Source organism: Pithys albifrons, chromosome 2 (assembly GCF_047495875.1).
Source record: "Pithys albifrons albifrons isolate INPA30051 chromosome 2, PitAlb_v1, whole genome shotgun sequence".
NCBI lineage: Eukaryota > Metazoa > Chordata > Aves > Passeriformes > Thamnophilidae > Pithys > Pithys albifrons.
In genome coordinates, this window is record NC_092459.1 from 12,085,448 (window position 1) to 12,097,675 (window position 12,228).

Genomic DNA, 12,228 nt, shown 5'->3' on the forward strand with positions numbered 1-12,228 from the left:
AATTAAGCTTAACCCTTCATGACTGTACTACCCACACAGTAACAGTGGCTTGTTAAATACAAAAGTGCATAATAACCACCATTTTATTATTTTTAAAAGAGGTACTTTTGTTTATCAGTAAGCAATTAACACACTGTATAGTCACTAATGCTGTGTGATTGTCACATTAAAATCTCTTCATACTTTAAATCTGTTCATGTTGGAAACTGAAAATCATTTGGAACTTTTGAAAGCCTTTTTCTTAACTATTTGTAAGTTCCTACATCAATCAAACCGAAGGTCACTGCCATGAATTTCCATCATACTTTTTTTGGGTAAATATCCAGACAGAACACCAAAGTTGTGCATTTCTCAGAGCAAAATCAGAGCCTGTATTTTCTTTCTCTAGAGGAGCCATGTAGACAATCCACAGGATTTTGGGAAATTTCAGCTTAGGGCTCTGCTTTCCTACAAGATTTCCACATAGTTTTTGGCAAGTTATTTAGGCTTATCTCTCAGAGGGTGTGTAACTCCCATTGGTTTTAAAAAGGGTCTACCACTGAGGTTGTATCTCAACTGTAGCCTGCCAAGCTCATCCAAGTGAGACATGGACAAGCAGTCTCCTTGCACATTCCTTTTTCTTGGGAAAGGTAACTTGGACACATGACCTGAGAGGGAGCCATAAGCAGCCATGACCCTGATTTGGACAAGCAGCTGAGGGAGAACTCCAGGGCACTCTGCTGAGCAGCATGACTCTGGTTGTTCTGTAAATAGGAGTGCAAACTCTGTCCAAGTCCAATTATAAGCAGATTTGTTCCGGACCTCCCCACAGTCACAGCTGCATGGGACAGACCACATTCCTGCAGGTGATTCGACAAGAAGTCTGGTCAGTCAGGAGGCAGGTGCAATTCACTTGTACATCCCACATCAGAAAGCAAAATTAATCATGTGCCTGGCTCTACAACAGAGTATTGTGAAACCTGCCAGCCAAATATCCAGAAATATTTTAGGATTGGGATCATGCTGAACTATTTGACTTTTATTACAAAGCTAGCCAAGGCCAGTGCCAAAAATTGTGACTTCTTACAACAGCCAGAAAGTCAAATGGATCAAATTTATCTTCCAAGCTGCTGGTCCCTCCAAGAACCCACCCACTCACACTCATTCAAAGACATGGACTTTGAGACAACTGTTCATTTGGTTCTGATATTGCACTATACTTCAAATAGTTGAAACTTTACTTGGTGCAATACTTCACAAAATCCCTGTAGAGGGAAGATTATTTTCTTGAGAGCAGATGAAACCAAAAATTCAAACCAAAGACTCAAAACTTGTCTGTAATGAATCCTCATTTTCAAACCAAAGTAGGACTGACCCACAGCACTCCAGCCAGGGTATCGGACTGGTACCCAAACAAGGGTCTAACAGAATTATTTCATAGCCAGTTGAAGTGTACAACCACAGTCCCCACACCAACATTCCTCACTCTCCTAAATCTTGCCCTTATGTTAGCACTGAAAACTAATGCCACTAATACCAGCCCTAAAATAAATATTTTTATATTTTAAATTTCATATTTTATTATTTTAAATAATAAATAAAGCTACATCAACTGGATGATCTGACTCGCCACATATTCATACAAGTGCTACTACCAGCTAAAGAGAGAAACTAAGAGTCAGTGGTGTGTAGTACAAGGGACAGCCCTATTGACATTTCAGGCACTCCTGAAATCACACCTCAAGACTTGCCTTCTCCTTTCCCTGAGGTTTTCTAGGAGACCCTCCACATTTCCCTTGATCTCTCTGTGCCTCAGCTTTCCAGCTGTACAGTACTTCCTTCCTCATGGAGACACTTTGAGGGAACGTACAGAAGGGCTGAGATCCCTCTGGACTGAGCCTGTATAAATAGGGACAATCTTTACAACAAACTGAAAAGTACAAACTGATGCCTGAAACTGAGGACTTTTGAAATAGCTGGAGGATATATGGTTGGTCATGCACTGTGCTACCCTGTGCTACTGTTCTGAGGTCAGAGAGGGAACATAAATCAGAGTGAAAAAAACAGAAGTAGCTTTACGCCTTACTGACAACTCATGTGACTTGGCATCCTTTCTGTTAGCAGGACTGGAAAACAAACCTGATTGTTAGGCTCTAACTTTATATTTTCGACATTTTCAGAGTTTAAAGTAAACTGTTACTGTCTTTCATCTGTATGTGTTCACAGATAAACAAATGTGTGCACCTGTACATGCTCAGGTATGGAAAAGGGCCAAAGACTAAAACTTGCCCAACTCCTTACAAACAGGCCCTGCTGCATAAGGTAAGCAGATATTCTCAGGGGCCATCTGAATTTGGGCCTATCAGAAAACCAGAAAGCATCTAAAACCATTAGAAGCTATTTTAGCCATTTTCATGGCTTCATGCCTAAAATTATAACATAATTATGTTAATTGTTTTTCATCTTATCTCCTTCACTGTCTCCCCACTTTTTCTCCACTTCCCTTCAGAGAAGTAGGCTCTTTACAGAAATACGAGTTTCTCCATCTAACTTCTAACAATGTACTGATGACAGCACAATGTTATGCATGTACACTAAGCATTTGCCAGTAGCTGTTTCCTAAGACAGCAGAGATACAGACAAAGTTATCCAGAAAATAAACCATTCCAAAATACCCTCCATACTATGCACCAAATTAGAGGTCAATAGATCTATCAAGCCTAATGACTTAACATGTGAAAAGAAAAATGACATGTTATCCTGGATAGTCTCCAACATCAGGGCTGTGATGCTGCCCCTACACAATTTCTGGTTTTGACAGGAATAACAAAAATATTGCATAGTTTTGTCTCCTCCCCTCTCTTCACAAGATACATTTGGTTTTAGTTTTCCTTCTTGAAGGTAGAGGAGACACACTAATCAAGAGAAAAAGTAACAACTGTTGGGCCGGGGGGTGGGTGGGGAGGAGGAGTGAAAAAAAAAAGGGGAGAGGGGCGTCACTTAAAGGAAATAGAAAGATATTTTCCTATGTAGCCATTGCACTGAGCCAGCTAGGCTCTGCTATGCCATTAAATGCCTCTGTCCTGATACTGCTTTCATTATTCCAGCTCAGGGAAAGTATTAGTGAAGCAGTGGCATTAATGCAGAGATTTGCATCAGCAGCTGCCAGCCAAAGGGAGGCAAAACACAATCCCCACCGTCCACCAAGGGGAAGCAGCAGCGCAGAGGAGCACTGGCCTCGCACAGCTCGGCGGGGACGCAGACCCCAGAACCGAGACTCCCGCGCCGAGGGTAAACCTGGGGAGCATCAGATCTTCCCTCTCATCCCGTGCACAAAGCACTGCCCAGCCACGATGCGCCCAACATCCCCAGGGGTCTGCTGTCACCGCCAGAGCCAGGCTGCTCGGCAAGGGAAGGCAGGGGGTGCGGGCAGGGGGTGCGGGGCAGGAGGCGCGAGGCAGGGGGCGCGGGGCAGGGGCGCGGGGCAGGGGGCGCGGGGTAGGGGGCGCGGGGTAGGGGGCGCGGGGCAGGGGGTGCGGGGCAGGGGGTGCGGGGCAGGGGGTGCGGGCAAAGGGTGCGGGCAAAGGGTGCGGGCAAAGGGTGCGGGCAGGGGATGCGAGGAAAGGGTGCGGGCAGGAGGTGCGGGCAGCCGCCCGGAGCCCCGGCAGGGCCGGCGGGATGCCCAGGCCGACGGCCCCGCTGCCTCTAGCACGAAACAGCGGCCGGCTGGGCAGCCCGGCCGTGCCCTCACCGCCCGGTGCCAGCTGGAGAAAGGAAGGACCTCCCTCGGCCCACAGCGGCCGCCCGAGCCCCGACACCCACCTCCGCCCCGGGCCGGCTCCCGCAGGCTCCGCTCCGCCGCTCTGTGCCCGCCGCGGCCGCGGGGACGCGCCGGGCCCGGGGGTGCCGCCCCCGAGGAGGGGCCGCGGCGGGGCGGGCGCGGGGGCGGCACCGAGCGGGGCGGGCGGGGCGGTGGCGTGGGGTGATGTGGTCCGGGGTGTGCGGTGATGGGGAACGCGCACAGGGGAAAAGGGAGTCGCTCAGCCCAGCCTGACCCGAGGCACCCCGGCTGTCCGTGAGAGGCATCGCCGGAAGCTTAAACTGCCCAAGCCCAGCACTCGTTGCCATTCGGGAGCATGTCTTTCAGCATCTTTGTCGCTGTAAATAAATGAAATAAAGTTTTGCCTCCAGATTGTGGTCCCCTTCCATTTAAAACTGTATTGTAACCTTCTACACAGCTAAACCGGGAAGAGGATGTCTGTGTTAAAAATGAACTGATGAAGGAATCCTGCAGGCTCTTTGAAGTCTGTTTACAAAAGGCAAGAACGGGCGGTGCTATGTGCAAAACAAATGAGAAGGAAACAGTAACACGGGGCTGCGGGGGGGGGGGGGGGGGGGGGGACAAAGAACATTTTTTTAAAAGGAAGGTTCAAAGTTCATTAGTTGAATCACCCTGCCAACTTTAGGACTGAAAACAAGTCTTTGAAAGCTGGATTTCGGGCATCTACATATTCTAGTCCCCAAAATCTTCATGCAGTTGAAGCCTGGAAGAGTTCCTTGTCAAGTAATCAACGTTTAAGCCTTCCATTTTCTGCTAACTTTCCAGTTACACTGTAAAATAATCTCAGTGCAATCCTCTCTAGGTCATCACCTAGTAGTAAACCTTCAAACTGTTTTTCTGCGGCACATCTTCCTTCTGTAGCTCTATGAGCTCTGTCTATGCTGATCAGTCTTTGTACAGCTCAGATCTACAATGGAGTCACTGGGTGACAGGGCCTGGTGTCTCTCCCAGGCTCCAATCCCTGCCTCTTCTTCTGCTCCATTCCCCCTCACACAATGACACTAACCAGTTCCCTTCAATTTTAGAACAGAAAAGTCAGTGAAGACAGTTTCTGTCCAGGCACAGCAAACAAGGGTGTGTACCTAGTCCCAGCGAGAAAATAATAGACAACTGAGCCCAGAAATGCCTGCAGTTTCTTATCCCAGGCATATCATATCTAATCCCTTGTCAGTGGGCAGTCAGTAGGCAATCAGAAATGCTGGTAAATAATCCCATCCCTGATATTAATACAAGAAGCTGTCTGTGTGTCTGTGGATCCTGACCAGTGCCTGCCACATTTGTGTCGAATATGATCCCATATTGTGTTCCCTCTGAGAGGATGGTAACCTCCAGCCATCACCATTCATTTTAGGTGGGACGACTGCTCTAACATATTGGTCTGCCATGGTCTTTCACTACTATACTAAAATCAAAATGTGACCATAACACACTGAATCAAAACCACTGTCTTCCCACAGTCTCAACAACACCCACCTTCCATGCTTCTTTCAGAAATCCAGAACCTAGAGCTTCTTTCAGAAATCCTGAAGCTACAGCCTCAGTTGTGAAAATAATATATCGTGTTTCGTTACTTATCATGTCCAACCATATGCTGCTTGATGTAAAATGACCCACAGAATAATGCTCTACATTTTAATGGTTCCATCTGCAAGGTCATGCTATCTCGTTATACAGGGCAGACTAAATACAGCCATGACACACACAAGAAGCTCTAGGAAGTGCCAAATGCTTACACAGCAACAGTGAGCTTCAGTTAACAACAGGGGACTATCTTTATCCTTCTGTGCTTTTTTACTCTGTTCTTATTGATGATGTGACCAGTGTGCACAGGAGGGTTCCTGGGATTACTTCCCTGGAGCAATCTCATGCAAAGTGATTCTGAAATCCTTACTTGTGCTGCACTTGAGCTCATAACTGTTCTCCCCAGTTATACCTACCTAGGAACCAGCCACTGATATATAAACTTTGATATCACCCAAGCCTTAGCATGGTTGTGGCTGTGGTTTTGACTCAGCCCAATGCAGAGTTTGGAGTGTAGTATGTTTAGGGATGGTTCCTAAAAGATAATCTGGAGTTACTCACAGACTAGTTGGCAGAGGGAGCATGGTCAGGAGACATGCTCTGCCCTTGCAAGAGTAAAGTCCCTGATGGTGTCATGTTCAAAACACACTCAGGAATGATGAAGTTCTTAACTATTACTGTTTTCTTCCTGTAATGTTTCCCACTTGACAGGTTTCTTTCTGGAGGCATTGTGTTAGTCAATACATGTTTGTTTCTCAAGGTTTGATCTAAAACTGTCCAAAAGTTTTTGAAATATTTCTTCATGGAGATTTTCTTTCCATTCCTTTGGTGGACAATTTATATTCATCCATTATTACCTAACTCTTGATTCCTGTCTCACAGAGCATATAGGTTATGTATTCACTCTGTGTTTGTGCAGTTCTGGCACAGTGGAGTTCTAGACTCTGATCTGGACACACGGTTACTATGAAAATGTAAGAATAAAGTTGAGCTGTGCAGTCTTCTGTAAATTAATAAAATTCAGTTTAAAACAAGTCTACAAGCCCAGAAGAGTTTAACAAAACTCACGAACATATTCCATGAGAACACTGTATAAGTCCATGCAGGAGGAAATAGGGCTTCCATTCTAACTTGGTACATTAGAGTTTCCTAACTAGTATGTTGCCAGAGAGCAAATTAACCACTCAAGCCATTGTGCATTAACAGTAATGTCTGGCTTTTCCCCCACTAAAACTGGAGTTGATGTTCAGGCACACAGTACATGGGTCATGAATGACTGTAACTGTTAATGCATGCCCTTTGTGCAGGTAAAAATTATTCAGTAAATTAAAAATATGAGCATTTAGCTTTTAACTTATAATGAACTTGTAAGCAAAGATGGTTCTGGAGTCTGCTGTTGACATTCTTTGTACTAGCAATTGAGTAGCTCAGGCAATGTAAATTAAGAGTTGATCTAGTTTTATTCCAGTGTAAACATCAAAAACCAGTTTGACCCTGACTATGTAATTATCTAATTAAATGTCCCACAATCTTTAAAAAGCAATTGTTCTCCTAACACAAGTAGATATTTTCATACAGGACTGTATTTACCTGCAATAATTTACTAAATTCACTGTCTGGTCCACTTTTTTTCTCATTCCTTTTTCTCTTCTTTTCCCTTCAAATCTAATTATCTAGTATTTCCTTAAATACTGGCAGTTAATCTGCCTTTTAGTACTTGATTGATTTGAGAACCTTTTTTAAAACTATAATTACATGCTCTTTAGTTGCAGAGATTTATAAAACATTTGCTACCCCCCCTGCCCCCCCTTGAACTTAACTTGCTGCCAATTTTGACTGTCCTGCTGTTTTGCTTTGTCTCTGTTCCTGGGATTGACTGTTCTGTTTCACTATAAGGTACTTGAATATCTGAGAAGTAAACAGCTTACTTTGAAAAGAGAAATAACACAGTCCTTGTCCAACATGAATCTGTAGAGGACAGGCTATTGATATAAAACTGTCTTCCTTTTGGCAGTGTGTTCAGTCTGCCACATTTAGGCAGATGCTTCTGGCCTGCACCAGCCATCAAGTCTGTGCCCCTGAACTCCTTGCACTTTGCCAGCTTTAGCTTTGGGATTTTGCTTTCCATATAGTCACAGTTCCCAAGTGCTGTAATCATTTGCTGAGAGTCATAGCCAATACACATTCTGACATAATTTCTTATCTTTCTTATTTGACCTCTGTGTTAAGGGAAGAGATGATGACCTCATCCTCAGGAGGACTGTGATGTCATCAGAAGTAGCATAAAGTGTAAGTCAACAATGAGGCAAGGGAGTGACCAATGGAAAGCAAAACAGAGAGTATTTTTTTGTCAAATGATCCAATGTGGGATTGTAATTTTCCAGGAACTGTTGCAGCAGGAATTAGAGGCAGAGCAGGAGGCACTGGTCATGTACCAAAATGCTCATTTGTAGTGATAGCAGCTATCATGCCGTCAGGGCTTGGATTGCATAACAGAACTTGTTTTTGAAACACATGCTTTGGGACTTAGTTTTGTGACAGATACACCCTTTTCTTCCCCTCACTGAAAATACAGCCCAAAAGGGGATCTGTAGCAAATGAACCACCAGATGAATTTTGGGGTTTTTTTAGTTCTTAGGATATAACAAATCTTGACGATGAAAATTCTCAAAAGACCCTTTCTTTTTTCTCTGGATTTACATCCTGCCATGCAAAACCATGAAAACCTCAATGCCTCCTTTATATCCTGGGAGTTCTTTCCCCAGTCAAAACACATTTCTCTGCTACAAAATATGCGGCTACTGAGAAACAGAGGTTTCTATTGACTCCTATGATCCAAATATCATCAAAGCTAAAGAGTAGGAATATTTAAATTAGGAACAAGAGAGCCTAAATATATCAGCCTTTCCGGACAGACACTTGTACCAATCCAATCTCATCAGAACATAATTTAGCTCCAAATCTGTAAATAGCCGTGGTTGAGGTCTCTAAATATAATCTTTAAAATCTTAGAAAAACTTGAGACATGATAAAAGCAATCATGGTGTATGAGATTAGGGATTTAACAGTGAAATTATCAACGTGTTCTTTCTTCAGCCCAGGACCACAATTCTGCAAATGCTTGTTCAAACACAGACTGTACTCTGCTCAGGCAAAATACATACTGATATCTAAGTGCACACACATACAAGAAATGAGAGATCATACACAACTCCATGGAAATCCCCTCCATCTTGTGGACAGAAATGCTTTCCAGTGCAAAAGATAGCTTTTCATCAGCCCAATACATCTATGCATGACCAGCAAAGCTTTTGCCCAGAATACTGTTTTCAAGGCACACCAAATCAAAATCATCAGTATTATTTGTTTAGAACAAAATGGTACAAAACATACTTTGAGAACTTCAAACAAAGCTGGTCTGCTTCCCAGGGTATAATCTTTTCTTTACTGTTCCTGCAAATCTTGCAAACTAAAGTGGCAATCCTAATCCTGAAGAGGAAACAGATCATTACAAACCAACTCCTTCTGTCTAGAAATTTGTTGCTTTTCTTTCAGCCGTATGTCTGCAATTTCTACATCAGACTGCCTACCAATATGAAATTACCCCTGCAAACAAATTCTGAAAGTTACTGCTCAGGGATTGTAAAGCAGCACGCCTTGAGTAGCCCACTGTGTTGAAACCTCCTTACTATGCTAACTGTAGCTAGCAAAGACGTAACAGCTCCACCCCGATAATGAGAAGATAAAGAGATATTTTGTATAAAGCTTTTTCTTTTGGTGGCCTAAGCATTTAGTACTAATATAACTCGGCTTGAAGCTCATTGTATAACTCCACTGAGAGAGTGGAGTATCTAAAATGAGTTTTACAACAAAAGTAGCAATATTTGGTCCTTCATGCTGGGGCAGAAAAATTCTTCATTTCTGTGTAATCCAGGGTATAGAAGGGGCTGTGGTGTGTGTCGCTCCTGGTGAATGAAGAGGCACTCTGTTCCTGGCTTGTAGTTACAAGAAGCAGGTTTGCTTGGCTTTGAAATGAAGTAATTCTGTACTGTCTCAGGTACTGTCATTAGTTTCAGCTGTCATATAAACTGGATGAAAATATTTTTAATCTCCCCTTGAGAAAGAGGCAAGTGGAGGATTGTGAGCAGGCTGTCAGGAGGAGAGGCAGACCCTGACTGCTGTGTCCCTCATCAGTGAGCTGATGGAGAAGACCTCTGCACGCATTGCCTGAAAGCTCTCCTCTTCAGCCCTGTCTTATGACTGTTGCTGACACAAAGTGAGATAATGAAACCCATTACTACCTTTTTCTTTTTCCCTCTCTCAGTAGTATTCAATTTTTTGAATGTTTGAAGTGGTAGGATGTAGCTTTTAAATGTCTATGTGTAACATTTAAAAGGGTACTTTTCCCAACTCAGCCTGTGCAGTAAGTGTCAGTCCTGTGCCTCTTCCTGAAGGGTCTCACTTTCCCCCCACAGGGCTTTCTGTAACAGCAAGGCAAGCACAAGGGTGCAGGTCTGTTCACCTGCTCTGGCCCTAAGGTCTTTCCACACTCTCTTCCCATTCCTTCCTGTGTGTTGAGCTGTGAGGACACCTTTATCTGGTAGCACAGATTTCAGATCTTTCTGATCTTTAACCTCTAGACTCAGTGTCAGGTGATTCAGGGGGAGAGGTGAGATACTGCTTTAGGATAATCTGTTTTAGAAGCTTTTTCGTTGTAATTCCATTTTCTGGGATTTTAGTGATTACTGTAACTTGTTCTGTGCAATTCTGCTTCCTGTGGCAGATTCAGTCTGATGAGGTTTTCTCACTTTCTGTTTCATACTGCTGTCTTCTTTGTGCAGACATAGGTCCAGCTTATTGCAAACATGTCCTTTGTCTGCAACACTTCTGAGATTTTTTTTATTGTTAGTGGTTTGTTAACATCCTATGATCTTCTTTCTCTGCAGCACATTTTAAATATAGAACATCCACATTACAAAATTCTTCCTCCTCCTCTTCTTCATGTATTTATGTACTAGATGATTATGAGAAATTTAAGAAAAATAATGTAGAACTGATCATATAAAAATAATTCAAAATTTTTCCCAAATAAAACAGAACCTGATTCTTCTGCAAGTATAGTCTTACTGGAAGAATGCATTATCCTCAGTTCTTTCAAAGTTACAGTACAAGTTCACATGGTATGTTTTGTTTACACAGGAGATGTTCTTGTAAAGTTCAGAATCTCACCTGAATGCAGACCTGAACGTTCCCAAAGTTTGGAATGAAAAGATCATATCTGTAGTATTGCTTTACGTGTGTTTTATGTTCAGATTTTATGATGTCCTTTGTTAATTGGAGCGCCTTCGCTGTTTATTTTACTGGAATTTTGAATTCCCAGGTGCCTTTAAGTCTGCAAATCTCAGCTGCTGAATTGGATGTCCAAACCCAAGCCCTGCCAACAGCAACCAACCTCATCCTCATTTCAGACTGCCTGTTTGGCTTTTCTACCTGTCCAGTTTACATGACATTGGTAATATCAAACTCTTCATGAAGGTTAGATCCTCAATTTGTAGAAATTGATGTACCTACCTACATCTGCCCGACCCAAACCAAGAAACTGCCAGGCTCCACCAACCAGCCAGCACACCAAGGAGCTACATGCAAGTCTACTCAGGCTGCTGGATCAGGAATATTCCTTGGTAAATCATAGAATATACCTTACACTGCTCTGTGTAGGTTGTCTGGAAACAATCAATGTAATAACAAACTACTGTATAGCTATAGCTAAGATTATACTCCACCCAGGCTAATACATCTCCTTTGAAACCTACACAGAGCTGTGCGTGACTCCAGTAGCTCAGCTCAGCGGATGTGATTGCAGGACTCTGCTTATGCTGGGTTGGAATGTTGTGGTCCTACATACGATTTCAAACACATCAGCCTCTAAATACTCTGCCTCACCATCACTGTAAGAGTAGGTCACTGAGGAATACAATCCAGAGTCACTTAGAAAATCATCAGGCTGATTCCTGGATCTGTCTTTTTTCCCTCCCCCACTGCAGGGGCAGTTCTATGACTGGGGTGGGAAATGCTGTCCTCCCTCTCTAATTTCTTCCCCTGAGTGGTTCTTCTGTCAATCCACAGCTATGTCCCAAGACCACCACCTCACAGATGTGCTCTCTGCCTTATAGAAGAGCAGCATCAGGGATGTCTGGGCACATTTTCCTTGGCTTGGTCATATCTTGCATCTCACATTTGCCACAGGTTTGCTCAGTCTGTGTTTATTGCCCAGGTCAAATCCCAAATTTCCAAATTTTTGTGCCATTTCCATCCTTATCCTGCTAGTACCAGCCACACATGAGAGCCACCAGAGCCACCCAAGCTTTCACAGGAATAATAATACCACTCCAGGGGACACAGAGGAACACAGTGTCTGAAGGGTGATGCTTGGACATGCTGCACTGGGTACCAGTAGTGGGCAAGAGTTAACCACTGCCTGATCCTGCTTTACCAAAGACCAACCAGGCTTCAAGCTAGGCCTGTTCTGTGGCACTGGAGTTAAAATAGCAAATGAACAATTAAATTCCTACATTTAGATTGCGAGTCCAGACATTTCGAATCCAACCAGGATCTTTCATCAGTGGAATCTGAAAGAAACAAAAAATAATGAGAAATAGTGCAGATAATTAACTATACAGAGAAGTTAACATATACAGGCCTTAATCGTGGTTCTTGAAACCCAGGTGCTCTAAATAAATACCTCTCCTGGGATTCCTTTGTAAGCCACATTGCCCTTGTGTCATCCTGACTCTGCATCTGTACTGAGAAATGTTCTCAATTCTCTTTCCTCTGTCTCAGTTTTCAGGGGGTTTGCAGAAGGACTTAGCCCTCTGTTAGCAAAATCA

At 43.5% G+C, this 12,228-nt stretch overlaps 1 protein-coding gene across 4 annotated transcripts in view; it reads right to left on the reverse strand.

The window, feature by feature from the left end:
* The window catches only part of LPIN1 (lipin 1), a 47,484-nt gene extending 43,604 nt beyond the window's left edge, over positions 1 to 3,880 (reverse strand). For all 4 annotated transcript variants that reach the window (XM_071548334.1, XM_071548331.1, XM_071548336.1 and 1 more), the window contains exon 1: positions 3,802 to 3,880. The gene's annotated coding sequence lies outside the window, so the exon portion shown is untranslated. The remainder of the gene's footprint in view (positions 1 to 3,801) is intronic.
* Positions 3,881 to 12,228: the final 8,348 nt, after the last annotated feature.